The sequence below is a fragment of the Lepus europaeus genome, chromosome 3 (assembly GCF_033115175.1).
Source record: "Lepus europaeus isolate LE1 chromosome 3, mLepTim1.pri, whole genome shotgun sequence".
In the NCBI taxonomy this organism is placed as follows: Eukaryota; Metazoa; Chordata; class Mammalia; order Lagomorpha; family Leporidae; genus Lepus; species Lepus europaeus.
Window position 1 is genome coordinate 144,461,774 of NC_084829.1, and position 20,985 is coordinate 144,482,758.

General features: G+C 42.2%; 1 protein-coding gene across 3 annotated transcripts in view; it reads left to right on the forward strand.

Moving 5' to 3' along the window:
- Positions 1–20,985, forward strand: part of PHACTR2 (phosphatase and actin regulator 2) — a 143,530-nt gene that overhangs the window by 767 nt on the left and 121,778 nt on the right. The window lies entirely within an intron of this gene.

Consider the following 20,985-nt stretch of genomic DNA (forward strand, 5'->3'; position numbering starts at 1 on the left):
TTGCAGGGAAAAGTGTGTAGCGCGTCTGAGTTACGGCGCCCTGGTTTCTGTTTTCTTGAACTATGAAAAGGGGAGGAAGGTGCGTCTGGCATTTCCCCAGCAGGGTCTGGGTAAAGAACTATGCGTTGACGTGACGTGACGTGGGATTGGATAAGGAGATAATGCAGACGGTGCTGCTTTGGTATTTTTCATCAGCTATTTTGAAAACAGCCAACTTCTCAGCAACCCTTTAGATCGTCTGTGGAGATAGTTGAGACACGTTTCTGAGTTGTACAGACGGACATCAACAGGATCTTGGAGAGAGGAAATGACACGGATGAAGGTTTTAAAATCTGCTCCAGGATGCCTAGCTGGAGAGCCTTAGGTCATTTAACCCCCTTCCACCTACCCCAGTGGTCATGGTTGTGAGCAGCCTCACTCCTGAGGTGGCATAAGCTTTGACAAGACTTAACTGGCGTCACGGGACCCCTTTGCAATGGAGAGAAATCAGAATCCAAAAAAGATTATGTTTTCCTTGTTAATAATATGGTTTTAGTGCCTTGAGCATCAGGAAGACTTTATGTTGATGGCTTCTTTGAGGGAATTTTTTTTAGGGATGTTGATTAGGATCTTAAATTTAGTAAATGATTTGGTGTAAATAAAACTTCGGTTTCCTTTGTGTGACTTCTTTCCTTTCGTTGCAAGGAACAGTTATATTTTTTAAGTTTCTGCAGTGGCAAAAGATAGAATTAAACAGTTGTCCAGAATAATAGGTATACAGAAAGCACAGTTTCAAATGCTGTTCTTTTGTCACAAAAATATTGTTGCTGTGAGTATTAGATAAATGAATTTTACCTTTAGAAAAATCAAGGCTGTCTAAGCATCGAGTAGAACCCTGAAATGTGACAGCCTTACATCTTGGTACAACAGAGAAATACCCAGTGGCTATAGTTCCTAGTAAAATCACGAATGGTATCAAGAGACTGTCACCTGTTTAAAAGTAATTTCAATAAAAAGCTGTGTTCCATCACACATTTCAGGGAAGTATCTCACAGAGCAGTGTTACACTTAACTTGGAGGTTCTCACTTTTGTTGGTGGAAAGTTGGTATAAATTGAAATAACCAATCCATACATCATGCGTAGAGCGTTTTGAGTTTTGCTTTGTCAGTTAAGGGATGATAGTGGTTTATGACTTAAGTTGAGGATTGTAAAAGTGGAACAGTTTTCTCAGGGTGTCCACTTAGGATACGAGTTACTCCATTTCCCAGAAGATTCTAAACGAAAACAGAACGAAACAAAAGCATAACATTTGGTCAGTTTTCTGTTCGTGTCTGTATTCTTTGCCGAGGCTGGGAATGTCACCTTCCAAGTATTTTGTTCACTCCTTGTTTGCTGTTTAACTCTGGCTTTACAAATGCTGTGAAGATTCTTGTCCCGTTTGATCTCAGCTCTCTGCTGACTGTCTAAGTCTGGAGCAGCTGCTTGGGATTACAGTGTTAGAGGTGATTCTCCTCTTAAATGCTTAGTTGGGGCAAATCTGTGTGAGTCTAAAGAATCAATAGCACAGGGCCCAGTAGTTCATATTTGTCACTCACTTTGAGCTTTTGTAAACATTTTCCTGGTACACCAGAAGTTACCTTGTTTCTCCTCCTTGTGACCTCAGGATCTCTCGAGCCTTTCAACTTGGGCTCCAGCTATTGCTTTGGGCTCTAGGGGGACTATTAAGAATTATTTCTGGAAAAAATGCAGTGAGACTCATTATTGGGATTTTCAGAAGCACTGTTACTGACATACACTTCACAGGTCATTAAAACGCACCCATTGAATTATTGGTGTATTCACAGTGCAACTGTTAATCCCTATTTGACCCCATTTACACACACACACACACATACTAAGTAAATGCTGAGTTGGTTTCTCTGTATAAATTTGTGTATTTGGAACGTTTCATGTAAATGGAATCACATGAGTTAGTTTGTGACTGACTTCTCTCAGCTAGCATAACGTTTTCAAGGTTCATTCATGTTGTAGCATGTATCAGTACTTCCTTTATTTGTGTTGCCAAAAGATATTGTTTGAATAAACCACATTTTACTTATCCATTCACCAGTTGATGTTTGGGTTACTTCTACTTTGGGGCTATTATGAATAGTGCTGCTGTAAACATTGTGAATAAATTGTTGGTGAAGATGTGTTTTAATATCTTTTTTTGGGCTGGCACTGTGAATTAGGGGGTTAAGCCACTCACTGAACGCAGTGCCAGCATCCCATATGGGTGCTGATTTAGGTCCTGGCAGCTGCTCCACTTCCGATTCAGCTCCCTGCTATTGAGCCTGGGAATGTAGTGGAAGGCGGCCCAAGTGCTTGGGCTCCTGCACCCATGTGGGAGACTCGGAAGAAGCTCCTGGCTTTGGATTGGCCCAGCTCCAACCGTTGCAGCCATTTGGGGAGTGAACCAGTAGATGAAAGATCTCTCTTTCTAACTCTGCCTTTCAAATAAACAAATAAATAATCTTTTTTAGAAGTCTCTCTTTTTAAAGATTTTATTTATTTTATTTGAAAGGCAGAGATAGAGACAGGGAAAGACAGAGAAAGGTTTTCCATCTGCTGGTTCATTCCACAAATGGCTGCAATGTCAAGGTCTGAGCCAGGCTGAAGCTAGGAGCCAGGAGCTTCTTCTAGATCTCCCAGGCGGGTGCAGGGGCCCAAGCACTTGGGCCATGCTCTGTTGCTTTCTCAGGCCCATTAGCAGGGGGCTGGATGAGAAGGGGACATGAACTGGCACCCATATGGGTTGCCAACATTATACTACACAGCGCTGTCCCCTTAATATACCTTGAGTATATATCTATGAGTGGAATTGCTGAGTCATACTGTAGATGATTCTAGGTTTAACCTTTTAATGAACTAGAAAGTTTCCAAAGAGACTGCACATTTTATCCTCCATCCAACATTGTATGAGTGTTCTAATGTCTTCAAGTCTTTGTCCAGTACTTGGTATTGTCTTTTTGTTGTTGTTTCTTTAAAGATTTATTTACTTTATTTGAAAGGCAGAGTTAGAAAGAAAAAGAGATATTCCATCTGGTGGTTCACCCCCAATATGGCCACAACGGCCAGAGCTGGGCCAAGCCAAAGCCTAGGGCTTTTTCTGAGTCTCCCACTTGGTTTCAGGGGTTCAAGCACTTGGGCCATCCTCTGCTGCTTTCATAAGTGCATTAGCAGGGAGCTGGATCAGGAGTGGAGCAGCCGGGAATCCAACCAATGCATATATGGGAGCTGGAGTCATAGGCAGCAGCTTAACCCGTTATGCCACAACACCAGCCCCTGTTATTGTCTTTTAAATTTTTATTTATTTGAAAGGGAGAGAGAAAGATCTCCTGTTCACTGGTTCACTCCCCAAATGCCCACAACAGTCTGGGCTGGGCTAGGCTGAAGCTAGGAGCCCAGAACTCAATCTGTGTCTCTTACATGGGTAGTAGAGAATCCATGTACTTGAGCCATCATCAGCTTCCTTGCACTTTGTGAATTAGCTGGAAGCTGGGTTGGAAGTAGAACTAGGACTTGAACTAGACATTCCCATTTGGCAACTTAACCACTGTGCCAAATACCTACTCCTATTACTAACTTTTTGATTATAGCTATCCTAGTGGATGTGAGGTTACATTTCTATGTGGTTTTTATTTGTTTCCATAATTACTAATGACTTTGAGCATCTTTTCACATGCTTATTGGCCTTTTTTATTTCTTTGGAAAAGTTCAGTTCAGATCCTTTGCTTAATTTTAATAGGTAATTTGACTTTCTGTTATTAAGTTTAAGAATTTCATTTACTGGATGCAGTTACATGATTTGCAGATGTTTTCTCCCATTAACTAGTGTATCTTTCCATCTCAATAGTATGATTTACAACTTAGAGTTTTTAAGTTTTGATGATGTCCAGTTTCTCTAATTTTTCTCTTGCTTGCTTTTGTTGTCAGATCTTCAGAACTGTTGCCTAACCAAGGCTAAAAACATTTAGCCTATGTTTTCTTCTAATGATTTGATAGTTGTAGCTCTTAGATATGATACATTTTAAGTTAATTTTTGTGCATAGTATTAATATAGAGTTTCAGTTTCATTCTTTTGCATATGAGTATCCAGTTGTCCCAGCACCATTTATTGAAAAGATGAACTTCAATTGGCTGTGTATGTGAGGATTTATTTCTGGACTCTCACTTCTATCACATTGTCTGTACTTTTATCAGTATCATACTGTCTAGATTATTGTAGTTTTTTTAAAAAAGATTTATTTACTTATATGAAAGACAAAGTTACAGAGAGAGAGGGAGAGGAAGTGGAAGAAGGAAGGAGAGACAGAGAGAGAGATATCTTCCATTTGTTGGTTCACTCCCCAGATGCCTATAATAGGCCAGGTTGAAGCCAGAAGCCCCAAACTCCATCTAGGTCTCCCACATGGAAGGCAGGGGTCCAAGCATTCTGGCCATCTTCCGATGCTTTCCCAGCTGCAATAGCAGGGAGCTGGACTTTGAGTGGAGCAACTAGGACTCCAACTGGTACTCAGATGGGATGCCAACTTTGCAATGCCAGCCAGATTAGTTTTGTAGTATGATTTGAAGCTAGGAATTGTGAGTCTTCCAATTTTGTTCTTTTTCAGACTATTCTGGTTCTTTTGTATTTCCATATGAATTTTACAGTTTTCTAATTTTCTGAAAAAAAGTTTACTGAGATTTTGATAGGGATTGTTTTAAACCTCTAGTTCAATTTAAATAATATTGCCAGTTCTAGCTGGTGCCGCGGCTCACTAGGCTAATCCTCCACCTTGCGGCACTGGCACACCGGGTTTTAGTTCCTGTTGGGGTGCCAGATTCCGTCCCGGTTGCCCTTCTTCCAGGCCAGCTCTCTGCTGTGGCCCAGGAGGGTAGTGGAGGATGGCCCAAGTGCTTGGGCCCTGCACCCCATGGGAGACCAGGATAAGCACTTGGCTCCTGCCTTCGGATCAGCGCGGTGTGCCGGCAGCAGCGCGTTGGCGGTGGCGGCCATTGGAGGGTGAACCAACGGCAAAGGAAGACCTTTCTCTCTGTCTCTCTCTCTCTCACTGTCCACTCTGCCTGTCAAAAATAAAAAATAAAAAAAATAATATTGCCAGTTTTAACACTATGAAATCTAATTCATCAACCAAGGTGTCTTTAATTAATATATTTTCAGAATGTTTTTAGTTTTCAATGCATAAGTCTTCTTTTGTTAAAATATTTTATTGTGTTTTATGTTATTATAAATGAAGTTGTATTCTTATCTCATTTTCAGAATGTCTATAGCTAGTGTGTAGGAATACAAAAATTGATTTTTATGTATTGATCTTGTTCTTTACAACCTTGCTGAACTCATTTTTTGGCCTTAATAGTTTTCAGTGGGTTCTTTAGGATTTTCTATATACAAGATCTATATACAAGGTCATGTGCAAAGAGAAAAATTTTCTTTTTCCTTTCCAGCTTGAATGACTTGTATTTTTTTCCTTGTCTAATAGCCCTGGCTAGAATGTCTAGTCCAGTGTTAAATAGAAGTAGCAGGAGTGCACATTTTTGTTTTGTTTCTGATTTAAGGGGGAAAACAGTCTTTTATTATTAAGCATGATGTTTGCTCTGGATTTTTTATACATGCTTTTTGTAAAAAAAAAAAAAATCCCTACTATTCCTAGTTTATGAGTGGCTCTATCATGAAAGTGTAAGATTTTGTCAAAAGCTTTTTCTATCTTTATAGGGATGATCATGTGGTTTTTGTCCTTCATTCTATTAATGTTAATTGGTTTTTGGATATTAATCAATCTTGCATATTTGGTGTAAATTCCATTTGAGTATAGCATTTAATCCTTTTTATGTGTTGCTGGGTTTGGTTTGCCAATATTTTGTTGAGGATTGGATCCACTGTTTCCGAGCAAAGGCCATACAGGTATGTCTACACATAGTGTGGTTCCAATACCCCCTGGCCGTAGGCCCTAAGAGGGTTGAGACTGGTTATTTCCATTGCCAAGTACAAAACATGGTAGGACTGGACATAGGTAGTATTTGTTGACTATCTGAATGAATCAACAAATATTCTCAATGAATAGCCTGTCTACTTTAAGCCAATGAGTATGAGAATAAAGGCTACATATTATTCTATTATTATTATTGTTATTCTTACTTAGGAGTTACATGTTACTCTGGCTTAATCATCTGAAGGCAAGTGTCTGAATCTCGTAATTATTTCTGCTAGTATTTTTCATCCTCAGCCCATCCCCACTGTGGCATAGACCGCCTCTCTTGGCTGCTGTGCCTCAGCTCTAGGGACTGGTAATGCCACTGTCCTAATTTTTAGGAAATGAGAGACAGATGAATAAAGTGTACACGATCACACCTAGGTTGTGATAGAACCTCCATCTATGTTTCTGAGTTATCAAGTTTTTAAAATTTTTTATTTATTTTCATTTTAATTGAAAAGCAGAGGGCTAGAGAGACAGAGCTCTTCCATCCACTGGTTCACTCCCCACAATAGCCAAGGCTGGGCAAGACAAGCCAGTAGCCTGGAACTCAATCTGGATCTTCCGTATGGGTGGCAGGGACCCAGTACTTGAGCCATCGGAGAACTGGATCAGAAATGGAGCTAGAACTTGAACCAGACAGACTTGAACCAGGCACTCTGATATGGAATGCGTGTACCCCCAGAGGTATCTTTACCACTGGGTTTCTAAGTTTGATTGAGGGCTTTGAATTTGTCTTGCTCAGAGTATTTATCCATTTCCATGTTTAAAAAAAAGCCATATGGAAAAATCGTAAAGGCAAAAGTGGATGCTTTATTTTCCTTAATGACAACAATACGCATATAGTTCAATGTCAAACATTACAAGCTGCTTGGGAGAAAAGTCTTACTTCCCAGTAATAACCCAGCATGAGTAATTTTTATTTCATTCTATACACTATCACAATACAAAGGAGGCATATTATAATTATTGTTTATACTTTGAGTGGTTCATGTAGTATAACTGGAAAAGATTTCCATATAGGCATCTTTAATCCTATAATCCTATTAACAAATAATAGCATAGTATGTGGATATATCAAAATTTACTTTAAGGAACCCTGTTCTGGTGTGGGTGTTCGGTGTGGTGGTGAAGATGCTTGGGCTGCCCACATCCTGGATTGAGTTGCCTGGGTTCAAGTCTTTGCTCCCTTCTGTCTCTGGCTTCCTGCTGATGTGCATCCTGGGAGCAACAGATCATGGCTGAAGTACTTGAATCCCAGTCACCTATGTGGGAGATGCAGATTGAGTTATGGGCTCCTGGCTTTAGCCCAGCCTGGCCCTGGCTGTTGTGGGTACTTGGGCAGTGACTGAGTGGATTGAAGATCTATCTCTCTGTCAATATCTGTCAGACTGTCTCTCTCTCTCCCTGCCTTTAAAAAAAATAAAAATAAATAAAATTTAAAAGGACCCTATTCTGTTTTTTATATTTTACGTATTTGTGTGTGTGTGCACGCACACGCATTCACGCTGTTGTGAGCAGTGCTGACATGGACATCCTTATCTACACATATTGAGCTTTGTGGGCCAATAAAATCCTAACAGTGGGATTGCTAGATCAAAAGATTTATGTGTTTTATTTTGATAAACTTTGCCTAATCACTCTCAAAGAAATCATCTCACTGTATCTGCTTGCTCTATCTATTTGAGAATTCTGTTTCTGCATTCCCTCATCAACACTGCATATCAGGATCACTTTCAGCCCATAGGATGCTTTGTGAGAAACAGCAGTCTGTCTCTAGGTGGGGCAGCCCTGCAGGCACTTGGCTTAACAAGTGGAGCTGCAGCAGGAATTCAGTTCCCACTCACTCCTTTGCTCCGTGTGCTTGTGCGGTGAATGCCCTCCCCAAATGAACATGCCTACAAGGCTGTGCTTACAGATATATATTCAGAATTTTTGCAACTCCATATGTAAGAAACAGCATCTCATTTTGTTATTATGAGTGTGGTAGGGCGTTTGTAGTTCTTTTTCTCTGAATTACCTATTTGTAGCCTTTGTTTACTTCTATGGTTTCATACAGAGTTGTATGTTATGACAATTAACTTTATGTCTTTCATATGTTGCAAATAATTTTCTCCATTTCTCTTGCATGGTAAGTTTGTTTATAATATTCTTTTCATATAAAACATGTAGTTTTTATGGATTAATCCTTTTCTTTCTTACAAACCATGTTTATTTAAAAACATGCTTTCCTGTGCTGTTTTTCTCATGTGTGACTGTTTGACCTCTATAATTTATTCTGGTTTAAGATAAATAGATATGATGACATAAAATATTTAAACTTCTGCATAACAGAAAAAACATCATTAGTAAATTGAAAAGGGAAATCATAAAGTTGAAGTCACTACCTGCATTGGATATGGGAAGCAGTGATTAATATCCTCAATGTAGTCTGACCTCTTAAAGATCATTAAGAAAAAGCTAAACACAACCCCACCCTTGCCCCCAAGAAAACAAGTTAACCTGCATAGGCATTTTTCAAATGGATACAACTGTGAATTCACTATGGGTCAGGGACTATTCTAAATTCTTCATGTGGATTAGCTTTTTCATCCTCACAACATCTATATGAAGTCACTACGCTTACCTGATACACAATGGCTAAGCAAATTGTCCATGTTACTTGATCAAAGCAGACACATAAATGACCCATTGGCATTTGAAATAAAGTTTAAGCAAATACATAAACAAAAATAAGTTGTCATCGATCACTTATGATTTTAGCAAAGATTAAAATGGAGGATTCCTCAGCGATAATTTTCTTGTGCTTGTTTAAATTGACACTACCAGGAGAGCAGTTTGACTATAATATATATTAAAAACCTGAAATGTGCTACACTCAGACCCCACAATTCTGTTCCAGAAGTACATTGTAAAGCAAATGATTAATTTCGTACTGGATCAAAATCTGTCAAAACCAAAAATTGGAGATAACCTAGTAGTCAAATATTAAAAGTTCACTGAATTAACTAACTAATGTAACAAGCTTAAGCCATTTTAAAATGATGTGAAATATTTTTTAAAAATATTTTGCGTGATAAAATAATATCAAAATATGAGAAGTCAGGTTTCAAAGTAATATGATTCAATTTTAATAATATGTGTGTGTAAAGGAAATCCATTCATAAAGAGGCAGTGCGACAGTCATGGCTTTCCTCTCCTTTGACATGATCAAAGCCAAGGCTTCCATGCTCAGGATCCACCTGGACCTCACCCGGAATTAAAGCCACCAGCTGACCTGCAACTGTGTGAGATTTCTTCCAGCTGCAGGAACTCTGAGCAGTTCAATGACTGTTTCTCAGCCACACTTTTTTCTTATGAATTCCGTGATCAAAACTGAAACACAAGTCCTAATATAGCCTCTTCTTTTTAGGTTCAATTTTCTGTAGTCTGGTAATAATGCAATATCATTTGTTTTGAGAGGAAGAAAATGAAAAATTTAGATGTTACCTACTTGTCCTTGGTCCCTAGCTCATTAGGTGTGATCAATGAGTAGTATCTCAAAATACTTTGAATTTCAATTTATATTACTTTTAGGATTCTGAAAACATAATACCCAGTAGACAAGTCAGACTTTGTCTTTTGCCTTCTTACTGAAATCGCAAAGGAGATAAGCCTGGATGTAGGGTCCTATAATTAAGCCTCTATTTTGAATAGAGAAAAAAAAAAATTCCAACAGGTTTTCTTTTCCTGGGGAACTTTAGTATAATAAGGTAACTGCTAGTCTCTGTTCTTCAGAGGAAAGATTAATATTTAGTGGAGACTCAACTGATGTTAAAGTGATATTGAGGTAAAAATAGTCTTAAGAAAATATAAACACTCCTTGGCCACCCCCCCAACACACACACACACACACACTTGAAGCAGGGAAAGAAAAACCCAAACCCCAGTAACTCAGAACAGCAAACAACCTCCCTAAATGTTGGTCCGCCATTATCATTTATCCTTATAAACTGTCCCACCATTTATTTTCATTTCAAGAGGCTGGATGTTTCTATTCATAAAAACCTCTGGCAAGTGTAACACTGCAGCCCTTAATGTGAAGGAAATTTTGGTTTCCAATGGAAGAACTGAAGTGCTGTTTTGCTTAAGAAATATCCTGGAAAGCAGTGCTGGTATGTGCTTGGCGAGTCTATTCCTGCAAATCAGTTTGTTTTATGAGGGGACATTAGGAAGCAGAAGAGTGGCACCTCATTGCACAAACAGCTCCTACACTGAAGTTACTATGTGTAAGGTGTTATGCTGGCTATGAGGCGGCTCAAAGATAAATTATTCAGACTCTGGCCATGGGGGTCCTAGCCTAGAAGAAGCTGAGTGGGGAAGTTGAGAATTGGGAGTAGAAAGGAGACTGTTAGAGAACTTGGGGACAGAATCAGGGAGGCAGAAAAGTCCAAGAAAGGAGACTGTTAGAGAACTTGGGGACAGAATCAGGGAGGCAGAAAAGTCCAGTGAGGGACTAGGATTCAGGCGCTAAGAAGAAAGGGCTGGAGGGCAACACTGAGAAGCGCAGTGAGAACCCCTGAAGAGCTTTGTATCAAGTCAGGGAAGTGATTATAGCTTTGCTTCAGTGGGATGAATGTGCCTGTCACGTGCAGTGTAGGTTTCATGGTCACCTGCAGTGTAGGTTTCATGGGGAGACTGAAGTGGGGACCAGGAGGTCGGTTGCAATAAGCCAGCAAGGTGAAATTGGGCAAAGGAAGTGTAACTAGAGAAATGGGAGTAGAGTGTCTCCCATATTTGTATCTGCAGCTCTGACCTCTCTGTACCCCAAGCCCTTCAAGTGCACAGTTGACAGGTCTGCATCTGTACTTCATGGGCATCTTAGAGGTTATGTATCAGCAGGAGGCCTGATTTTGTCTCCAAACCAGTTCTTCTCTTGTCTTCCTTGTTTACTTATTTGTTTTGCAGCAGCTGGGGCTGGGCCAGGCCAAAGCTGGGAGCCAGGAACTAAATCCCGGTGTTTCACATGGGTGGTAGGAACTCAGCAAGTTGAGGCATCATCAGCTTCCTCCCAAGGTGCACATTAGCAGGATGCTGGAATCAGGAACAGAGCTGGGATTTGAAACCAGGAACTCTGATATTGGGATGTGGATGTGCCAACATCCATCTTTATTGCTAGGCCAGGTGTCTATCCACTTTCCCACAACTTTCTCAAAAATTTCACCAAATGATACCCCAGTCACTTACTTCTTCTAGCCCCATACCTAAGAACCATTCTTGGTTTCTGCTTCCCCTACACAGGGATCCATCAGCATGTCCTGTCCATTTTCCCCTCCAAAGTGTATCTCGTTTCCACTCTCTCTGCCTTTGCTGCCTCCATCCAAGCCCTGGCCATCTACTGCATGGACATCTGCATGGACTCTGGCTGGTCTCCTGCGTCTGTTCCTACCCTTCTGCAATGCATTTTCTACACCACACCTAAAGTTAATTTTTAGAGCATAAATTATGTCATTCCCTGACTCAAAACCTTTCTGTCTTCTTATCACATTGAGAGGAATCCAGATGTCATGGATTGTCCCTCAAGGCTCTCCATGATCCTGCACACCACCCAGTCCTCCCATACACAAACACATACCCCAGCTCTCACCACTTTTGCCCTAAGTCCTCTCTCTGGTGCTACGGTCTGCCTTTTTCAGTCCTCAGAAGACTGGCCTGGCTCATTCCTACCTGTGGGCCTTTGGAGTTACTGCTTCATGTTGGAGGCACTAGTCCCCTGGCTCTTTGCAAAGCTGGTTCATGTTTCAGCTCCAGTCTAGCCCCTCCTAGAGCCTTCCCACCCCCCACCCCCCACCCCCCCATACACTGTAGCCTGTTCACACCTAGTCACAGCTCTCTGTTCCTTCACTGCACTTTTCATTCAGCCTGTCTGGTTTGTGTTCAGTTCTTACTGTCTCCCTCCACAAGAACATAAGCTGTATGAGCTAAGGGACATGATCTGTCTTGTGAACCTTTGCTTCCACTAATTCCTAACCATATGCTGGACACAAAAACTACTTGTGTAGTAAATGAATAGCTTTGTTTGTCCAGGTCTTGTATTAGTAAAGTGGTAGGAACTGAGTAGAAAGTTAAGTAGCATCTAAGGAATGTAGACTGGTTTAAATTGATTTTTTCTTTTTTAAATTTGAAAGTCTGAGTTACAGACAGGGAAAGATGGAGAGACAGAGAGCTTCATCTGCTGGTTCACTCCCCAAGTGGCCACAACCACCAGGGCTGAGCCAGGCTGAAGCCAGAAGCTTCATCTGGGTCTCCCATCTTCTAGTACTTCTCCCAGGCCGTTAGCAGGGAACTGGAGCAGAAGTGGAGCAGCAGGCACAGAAACAGGCATCCATATAGGATGGCAGCATCATAGGCGGTGGCTTTACCTGCTGTGCCACAATGCTGGCCCTTACATTGATTCTTGGAGTGGGTGTGTGTTTTAGCAGCTAATATCCCAGCATCCTACATTGAAGTACCTAGGTTTGACCCCAGCTCTTGGCTTCAGCCCCAGCCCAGTCCTGGCCTTTGCAGGCACTTAGGGTGTCAACCAGCGGAAGGGATCTTTCAGTGTCTCTTTGTCTCTGCATTTCAAATAAATAAGTGCAATTCAAATAGATCCTTTAGAATTTTCCTCTGACCTTGAAGTAGCCTGTTCACATTGCTACTGGTTTATTATTTGTGTTGATACCTTATCTCTTGACCTCCCAGTCTGGAAGCTGAAGCTAGAGCTCTCCCTTTCATCCCACCTGCATCTCCAATCACACATTTCCCATCCCCCCATCTCTCACCTTCCCAGCAGTCTTACACTGTACTTTTGACTGGCTCATTAATCCATATAGCTGTCTAAAAACTAGTGACAGCTGAGCCTGTTGACTTCTCCTTTCCTACATAACTGTCATTTTCCCTACTGGCCTTCTTGGTGGTTTAGCATGCTGTAGACTTGTCCCCACAGCTTTCCGCGGTTACGTAAATCTCTTCTCTGTATGTTCAGACACTTGAGTTTTTCTTTCAAATTCACCTTTGAGAAGTTTCTCCATAGTCTTCACCCTCTTTCTTTCTTTCCTTTTTTTTTTTTTTTTTAAGATTTTTAAAATTTATTTGAAAGGCAGAGTTACAGAGAGGCAGAGAGAGAGAGGGGGGGGGGTCTTCCATCTGCTGGTTCAATCCCCAATGGGCCACAAGGGCTGGAGCTGTGCCCATCTGAAGTCAGGAGCCAGGAGCTTCCTCCGGGTTTCCTATGCGAGTGCAAGGACCCGGGACTTGGGCTATCTTCTGCTTTCCCAGGCCATAGCAGAGAGCTGGGTAAGAAGTGGAGCTGCCAGGACTGGAACCGGCACCCATATGGAATGCTTGCACTGCAGGTGGCGGGTTTACGTGCTACGCCACAGTGCCAGCCCTTCGCCCTCTTTTGCCAGGGACTGGATTTTCTCCAGCCTGCAGTTGTTATTGGGATCTCCCTGCACCATGCCCTGGGGATTCCTTCCACCTTGCTTTGTGTTGACTCTCCTGATTACTGGATCCCGGGTCTTTTTCCCCTTCTCCTGGATCTATTCCTTTATTTTGGCAGAGCACACAAGGAGTTTCTTGAGTACAGCTCATGGGGCATATATTTTTTTGAGTGCTTGTATTAGAAAGTGTCTTTCTTCTGGCTTCATGCTTGGTTGATAGCTTGGCTGAGCCATAAGGTAGCAAAACAAACTTGCTGTAATAAGCAAAAACACCCGCCGTCACTTAAAATTAATCATGATTACCATTTTCCCCTTCTACAGAAGATTCATTTTTTTTTCTCTTTAGCAAATAGTTTTTAACTCATTTCCAAAGACTTTCTTGGATGATTGTCGCAAAAGAACTCAACTTTGACCTGGCTTATTGCAATGGTCTGAAAAAAAATTTTTATGAAAGTTTTAAAGTTTTATGGGTAAGTAGACTAATTTAAAAAATATGTTTACTGGGATAATCACATGCTGACATTTTGAAAAAGATTCACGTAGAAAGTCTGCATAGAATAGTTGTTGTGTTTCTGTATCTCTGTGTGTTTTTATTTGAAGGATGTGCCATCTGTGTAGGATGCTGTTTGTAGTGGAATTCTGGGCTGTTACCAAGTGAAGGTTCATATTTCAGACTTGCCCTGTTGTGAGAATCACCTGGTGTGCTTAAAAGTTATGAGGGTACTTCAGAAAATTTGTAGGAAAATGCACCTAAAAGATACATTCATTTGGGTGCACAAGCTTTTTAAATCCACTTACTGTGTTTTCATGATATGCACTTCCCATGAACTTCTTGAGAGTCCCTTGTACGAATTTGTGCATTACATATTCTAGATCAGCAAAATCACTCTTTTGGAGAGGGGCCTCAGAGTCTGTGTTTTTCAATGAGCATTCCGAAAATCTCTTTGTATGAGAAATATCCTCTGGAAAATAAATTATAGATGAGCAATATTTGAAAAGTGGCTTCCCATGAAAATTTCTCCTCCCTAACAATATGTTCCTGTTTCTTTACTTGAGGTAAAAATTACAAAGTGTCCAGTTCAGTGGCTCTGGTGTTCTGTTTCCAATACCCTGTTGAATCAGGCCATTCATATGGACTGTTCATGAGCACGTATCCCCATGGTTGAGTACAATGTTGAGGTCCTGGCAGACTCCCATTGCTGGAAACGTTTTGCTCTTACATACGTTCTGTTAGTATTCTAAGCAGCAAAACAATTCCTGTTCCACAGTAGCCAGGCTTGAACTACATAGAGTTACATGGGAAGGTGAAGAGGTTTTCAGTAGAATGGCAATTACTGCTTAAGGAGCGGCCACAGAATTCCAGCATGGGGCCTTTTCAGGAAAACCCCGTGCAAACTTCATGTGAAGCTGCCAATTACTTCATTGAAGAAGCGAAGTCAAAGACCAGGGCCCTGGATAAAAACAGGTGTTTAATGGCGAGTGGGAGGAACCGTAGGAAAGGTTGTTGTAAAATCCTTGCTAGGAAGGAGGCCCAGCCCTGGTGGAAACGTAGGCAGCAAATTCTGAAAACACCAAAAGACAGCAATTTTTTCCTCAAAAAATGCTTTTCGTGTGCTCCTTGTTGGCTTTTTATTTTCACCTCTGTTTGTGCTTTGGCAGGGGAAGGAGGGGGGTCTTTCCTTTCAATTCTGTACCTATTTGCAGTACATTGCCTGGTGTGAAGTCAGTTGCATTCGGTCTTAATTGCCGCCCCTTCTCCCTGCGTAGGGGTTTTTCTACAGAGTCGCCCAGCTTCCTCTGGTTGTGGTCGAAGTGTGCTGAGAGCGGCCCACCGCTGCCTGGGCAGCTGGGGAGCTCTGGGATTGCTCAGGGTTGCTATGACCAGTTTCCTCCATTGAGGGGATTTGTGTTTTTCATGATTCTCCTGCTTCTGTCACGTGAACTCGGGCTGACCTGCCAACCTGTTGATGGAAGAGCCGGGTGAGGACGGAACGTTGGAGTAAAGCAGACCGTTCCCTGAGCTCAGGCAGGCTGCTCCTGTTGCCCGGAGGAGGCTGTTGCGTTTTCCTAATGGCTTCTGAGGAGCAATTGTATAGTATGTGCACAACTAGCGCTCTGTCGCTCGGAGGGTCCTTGCCTGCCAATTTTTGAAAGCAAATATGCGAAGAATCAAACACGAGATTTAAAAAAAGAATTTAGAGCTATGTACGCTTTTGACAAACCGAATCCCCTGTCATCTGAGCGCGGAACGGCGGGACACACATATACCTCATTTTACAAACAAGGAGGTTTTCATTTCTAAAGCCGTTCGAAGTCATCGCGGCTGAAGTCTATAAAGGATCTTTCTTTCGCCCCGCTTTTAAGTGGGCTGGGGTGGAGGTGAGCTTGAAAGCGGTGTGACATTTCCACCCTCCCGTTGACATATTAACGAATAACTCTGCAGGTAATAGTAAGTGTCTGTACTGGACAGTTGGGGCAGCACCGCAGCGTGCCACGAGGCAGCGTCAGTCCTGCTGGAGATGTACATGGCAGCAGCTCTGGGTCCCGCTGAGGGCCCCTCTCCTGGGCTGGCGTGTGGCTGCCTTCCCTGCGTGCCTTCGTGTGGTCTTTCCTCCGTCTGACCTCACTTAATCTTCATTGCTTTCCTTAAAGCCCTGGATTCAAATATGGTCACATTCTGAGGTACGAGGCATGAGGATGTGAACATACAAATTCTGGGGGAACACAATTCAGCCTATAGCAATGTCCTTAAGACCAGTGCACAGGGCCCATCACTTTGGCACAGTGGTGAAGCCCAATCATATGTTCAGTAGATAGGAATTGAGTAAGAGAGTGCGTTGAAAGTACTTTTGTTTCTTTTCAAAAATTTTTTATTTCAGGGGCCTGGCATTGTGGTGCAGTGGGTTAAGCCACTGCCTGCAATTCTGGCATCCTGTATGAGTGCTGGTTCACGTCCTAGGTGCTCCACTTCAAATCCAGCTCCCTGCTAATACGCCTGGGGAAAGCGTGGAAGTTCTTGGGCCTCTGTTATCCATGTGGGAGACCTGGATGAAGCTCCTCCTGGCTCCTGCCTGGCCCAGCCCTGGCTTCTGTAGCTATCTGGGGAGTGAACCAGCAGGTGGAAAATCTCTCTCTCCCTCCCCATCTCCCTCCCCATCCTGTCTCTGTAACTCAACCTTTCAAATGAATAAACGAATCTTAAATTTTTAATTTTGTATTTATTTGGAAGTCAGAGAGAGAGAGATCTTTCATTCAGTAGTTCGCTCCTCAGATGCTTGCAATAGCCGAGACTGGGCCAGGCCAGAACCAGGAGTCTGGAGCTCAATCCAGGTCTCCCATGTAGGAGTCAGGAAGGCAAGTGCTTGAGCCATCACCTGCTACCTCCCAGGCTGTACGTTAGCAGGAAGCTGGAATGGAGAGCAGAGCTGGGACTCCAAACCAGGTCCTCAAATATAGGATGTGGACATCCCAAGATCCACTGTGCCAAATGTGTGTCCTGAAGGTGATTTTCAACGATGGAAATTAATCAGTATCACTAGGCAGTGGCACTCAAGAAGTGAAGTATAGGATATAAACGGTATGTAAAGGAAAAGTAGAATATAATATATATGAACATTATATTTCTATTATAAATGGCTAAGAAATAATTACCAGTATATTGTGATTGAAGCGCCAATGGATAGAACAATGCTGGGAAAAAGATTCTAATCCCAGCGTGATCAGTGCGCCTGACCAGTTTTATAATATTCTTTGTGGTCCCTGAGTGGGAAGCACTCTATTTGGAGAAATGGTTTGTTCCCAGATGTCACTTCATATCTGTTTTTCCTTCTCTCTGTTTGCTTTTTCCTGCTCTGTGTGCTTTAATTGTCTCAAGTGTGCTTGCTACCCAGCAGAGGGACGTGTCTCGTCACAAAGTGCTGCTAAAATAGGAAAGAAAATGAATAGGGATGCTGGAGGAAGATGGTGTTTAAACACCTGTCAAAGTAAAGCCAGAGCAAGAATGCGCTTGCCAGAGAATGGAGGCAGGTTGGCAATTCACAGGAGATTCATGTGTGACTAACCACATTTGTATCCCAGCCCGTACGCAGTGTAAAACACTATGCAGGCTTTCAGTGATGGCTTCTCCTGTCTCTTATTAACTTTCCTGCAAGCTCTTACCTTGGATGGATGGTTTGGGTGGATGACTTACCTTGTCACAAAACAGGAAGATGGGGTTTCAAAAGCACACCCACCTCCTTTAGGTTCGTAATTCCTGACTTTAAATGGAACAGGCCTCTCAGGCTGTTTAAGTGTGCAAGTAAGATCTGGGTGCATCAGAATCTATCATTCTTAGGTCCTTTTATAAAATAATTTAAAACTCTCCAGTAAGCTTAGAAATTATTTAAGTTTATAGGCATTTCTTGGACTAGGCATTTCCTAGATGGATGTTCGACCTTGAGATGGCTGAGATTCAAAGTATTCCCAAAACGCTGCGTGCAAAACCCAACTCCTTCGGGCAGTGATCTGAATCCAGAGAAAGATGGGGCGGACGTGGGTGTGGGAGTGCACAGAACCCCTTAGCCAAATCCCCACACCCATTAGTTACGACCTTGTCATTTTGGTCTTCAAGGCATTTTTCAGATTAGGATATGCTGAGCACTCAATCTAAGGAAGGTCAAAAGTCACAGAAGGTTGATGTTCTTCCAAGGCAGAACACTTCACTTGGATCCAAGACCCTATTTCAGATTCAAAACTTAATATCCTAAGGCCTAAAAGGGAAGTCTTACTACACACAATGGGAATGACTCTAAGGATTTCATAAATAATTGCTTGTGGTTTTGCAGAACTAGTGCAACCTTGTTTTTGTTGCTGGATACTCCGCTCTAGGGCTGGGTGGAGTGGGGAGTGCAAGGTTCTTGTTAGACCTTAAAGAGGGAGGGATGAAAACCAAGTCACTTTAGTAAGATTTTGTAGCCAGCCAGTGCGTGCAGATTCTCATAAGGAGACTCCTTCAGGGCTTCATTGTCTGCACTGAGTGTCAAGGCGGTCTTAAAAAGTGTCCCGCATTAGTGGGACAATGCAAAGTCACTTTCTCTCTCTCTCTAGGTTTTGACATTGGGCACATTTGGAAACCAAAGTAAAATGTAACTTCCTGTGTTTGACTGTTCTAGCAAGACGTATAGTCCAGGCTTCTCAAAAACCAAAAGCAACAACAACTTCTATCTGACTGGCTGTAGACAGTTCCTAATCAGGTTTTTTGACATTTTTCCTTAAGTGTTGTCTTAACCACGTAAGCAACCAATATTTTGAATGAGATGGTTTGTGTTAGGTTTTGCGTTTAAAAATTTTTTTCCCTAGGTACTAAAATAAAAACGAATTCAGCAAGCTCCCAGCTGAACCTGCAGGCCAGATCCACTTCTTAGCTGTGCCCTTCTCCATTCTCGTCGGTGACATCCATCAGCCTTCTTTCCTTAATCCAGGGCATTTCTGTTCGGAGGGAGTGATGCTTTCTGTTGAGTGTTAGCTGATCTCAGCGGCGCCCAGCAATTGTCTTGAGACAGCAGTGAGTGCAGTTATCTAGTTTGGGTGGGTATTCAGGAATCTATTTTACGGAGTGTTTTTGTTTTCCTGGAGACCTCTAGAAAAGCAGAAAAAATATTTTTCAAAGAAATTTTGCTGCCTTTCTAGATCTTAATTAATCCGCACTCTTTTTATTTCCTAAAACCCTTTTTTCAGTGCTTTCTCCACTTGCTTAAATTATCTTTTTTTTTTTTTTTTTGACAGGCAGAGTGGACAGTGAGAGAGAGACAGAGAGAAAGGTCTTCCTTTTGCCGTTGGTTCACCCTCCAATGGCCGCCGCGGTAGCGCGCTGCGGCCGGTGCACCACGCTGTTCCAATGGCAGGAGCCAGGTGCTTCTCCTGGTCTCCCATGGGTGCAGGGCCCAAGTACTTGGGCCATCCTCCACTGCACTCCCTGGCCACAGCAGAGAGCTGGCCTGGAAGAGGGGCAACCGGGACAGGATCGGTGCCCCGACCGGGACTAGAACCCGGTGTGCCGGCGCCGCAAGGCGGAGGATTAGCCTAGTGAGCTGCGGCGCCGGCCTGCTTAAATTATCTTGTATCCACTTGTATTATCTCTATGAACCCTAGTCATAACCCAAATGGTAAGTTGTATTATCCCGTTATTCTGACTTTGAAAGGTTGAATTACTGGCCTAGGGTTAAAAGCTAGGAAGTCGAGGTACAGATCCTTAAATTCAAGTCTGTCTGGTCCTGGAAGCCCATGTTTTGTTTGATGGATTGTTTTAAAGATTTATTTATTTAAATAAAATTATTTAAAGATTTATTTATTTGAAAGGCAGAGATACAGAGAGAGAGAAAGAGAGAGAGAGCGCGCGTGCTCTTCCATCTGCTGGTTCATTCCCAAATGGCCTCAACAGCCAGAGCTGGGCCCAGCTGAAGCCAGGAGCCAGGAGCTTCTTCTGGGTCTCCCACATAGATGCAGGGGTCCAGGTACGTGGGCCATCTTCCACCACTTTTGCTATGTACATTAGTAGGGAGCTGGATCATAAGTGGAACAGCGGCACTTGAACCGGCTCCCATATGGATGACACGCCACAGTGCTGATTCCAAGCCTATGATTTTTCTTTGCAGTCCTCACAGGTCTGTGCTTATGCTTAAAATAACTACTTATTTTTTATTCATACACTGAGTCTTACAAGGGTGCCAAATAGCTAGAGAATTAAAACAAGCCATTTTCTTCCTAAAAATGGATGCTTTTGTAGTGAGTTGTGTGTCAGCCAACTCTCTGTTGGTGTGTGCCTTGAGGAGACTGGCCTAAAGGGACTTACTTATTCAGTGCTTTCAGAACATTGCCTAAAAGGTAGAAACCCCTGTCTAAATTCAACAGGAGGCCATTTAAGTCACTGAAAAGCAAAGGATTAACATTCCTTAGTTTGCACACCTAATTCTCTTGAGAGAACCAATCCCACAGGTTTTTTTTAAAGTAATTTTATAATAATGATCCATTTAGTGTTGCTTTCTTTTCTCTTCAACAGAATCAGCGAGGATATCCCACTTGCAAGATGTTGTGTTTGGTTTCTTTCCTTTAAATGTCATGTGTGTCAAGCAAACATTCCAGAAAATGAGTTGTAGCAGCAGGACTTGAGATAACACCACGTGGGATAGCCTCTGAATGCAGTCAGGGCACCATCCAGCCAACTAGGTTCCTCCAAATTCTGTTCTGATATCACTTTTATTCAGATTTTCAGTACTGGCCGGAAGGAATGAACTTCAAATGTGTACTAGAATGGTAAGGAAGACCCTGTAGCCAAACCTCAGAAGTAGCTTTTAGCAATTCACTATCTTTTCCAGAAACCACAAGAGTGGTTTTTAATTATTATTGTTATTAAGTGAGTGGAGATAAAAAAGACTGCGTCTTCCAATATATGAAAAAAAAAATCAGTGTTCCCACTGGATTAGTATTCCTTTGAGGACAAGGACAAAATGGGTGTCATTCCTGGCAATGTCCCCATACTGTACCTAGGTCA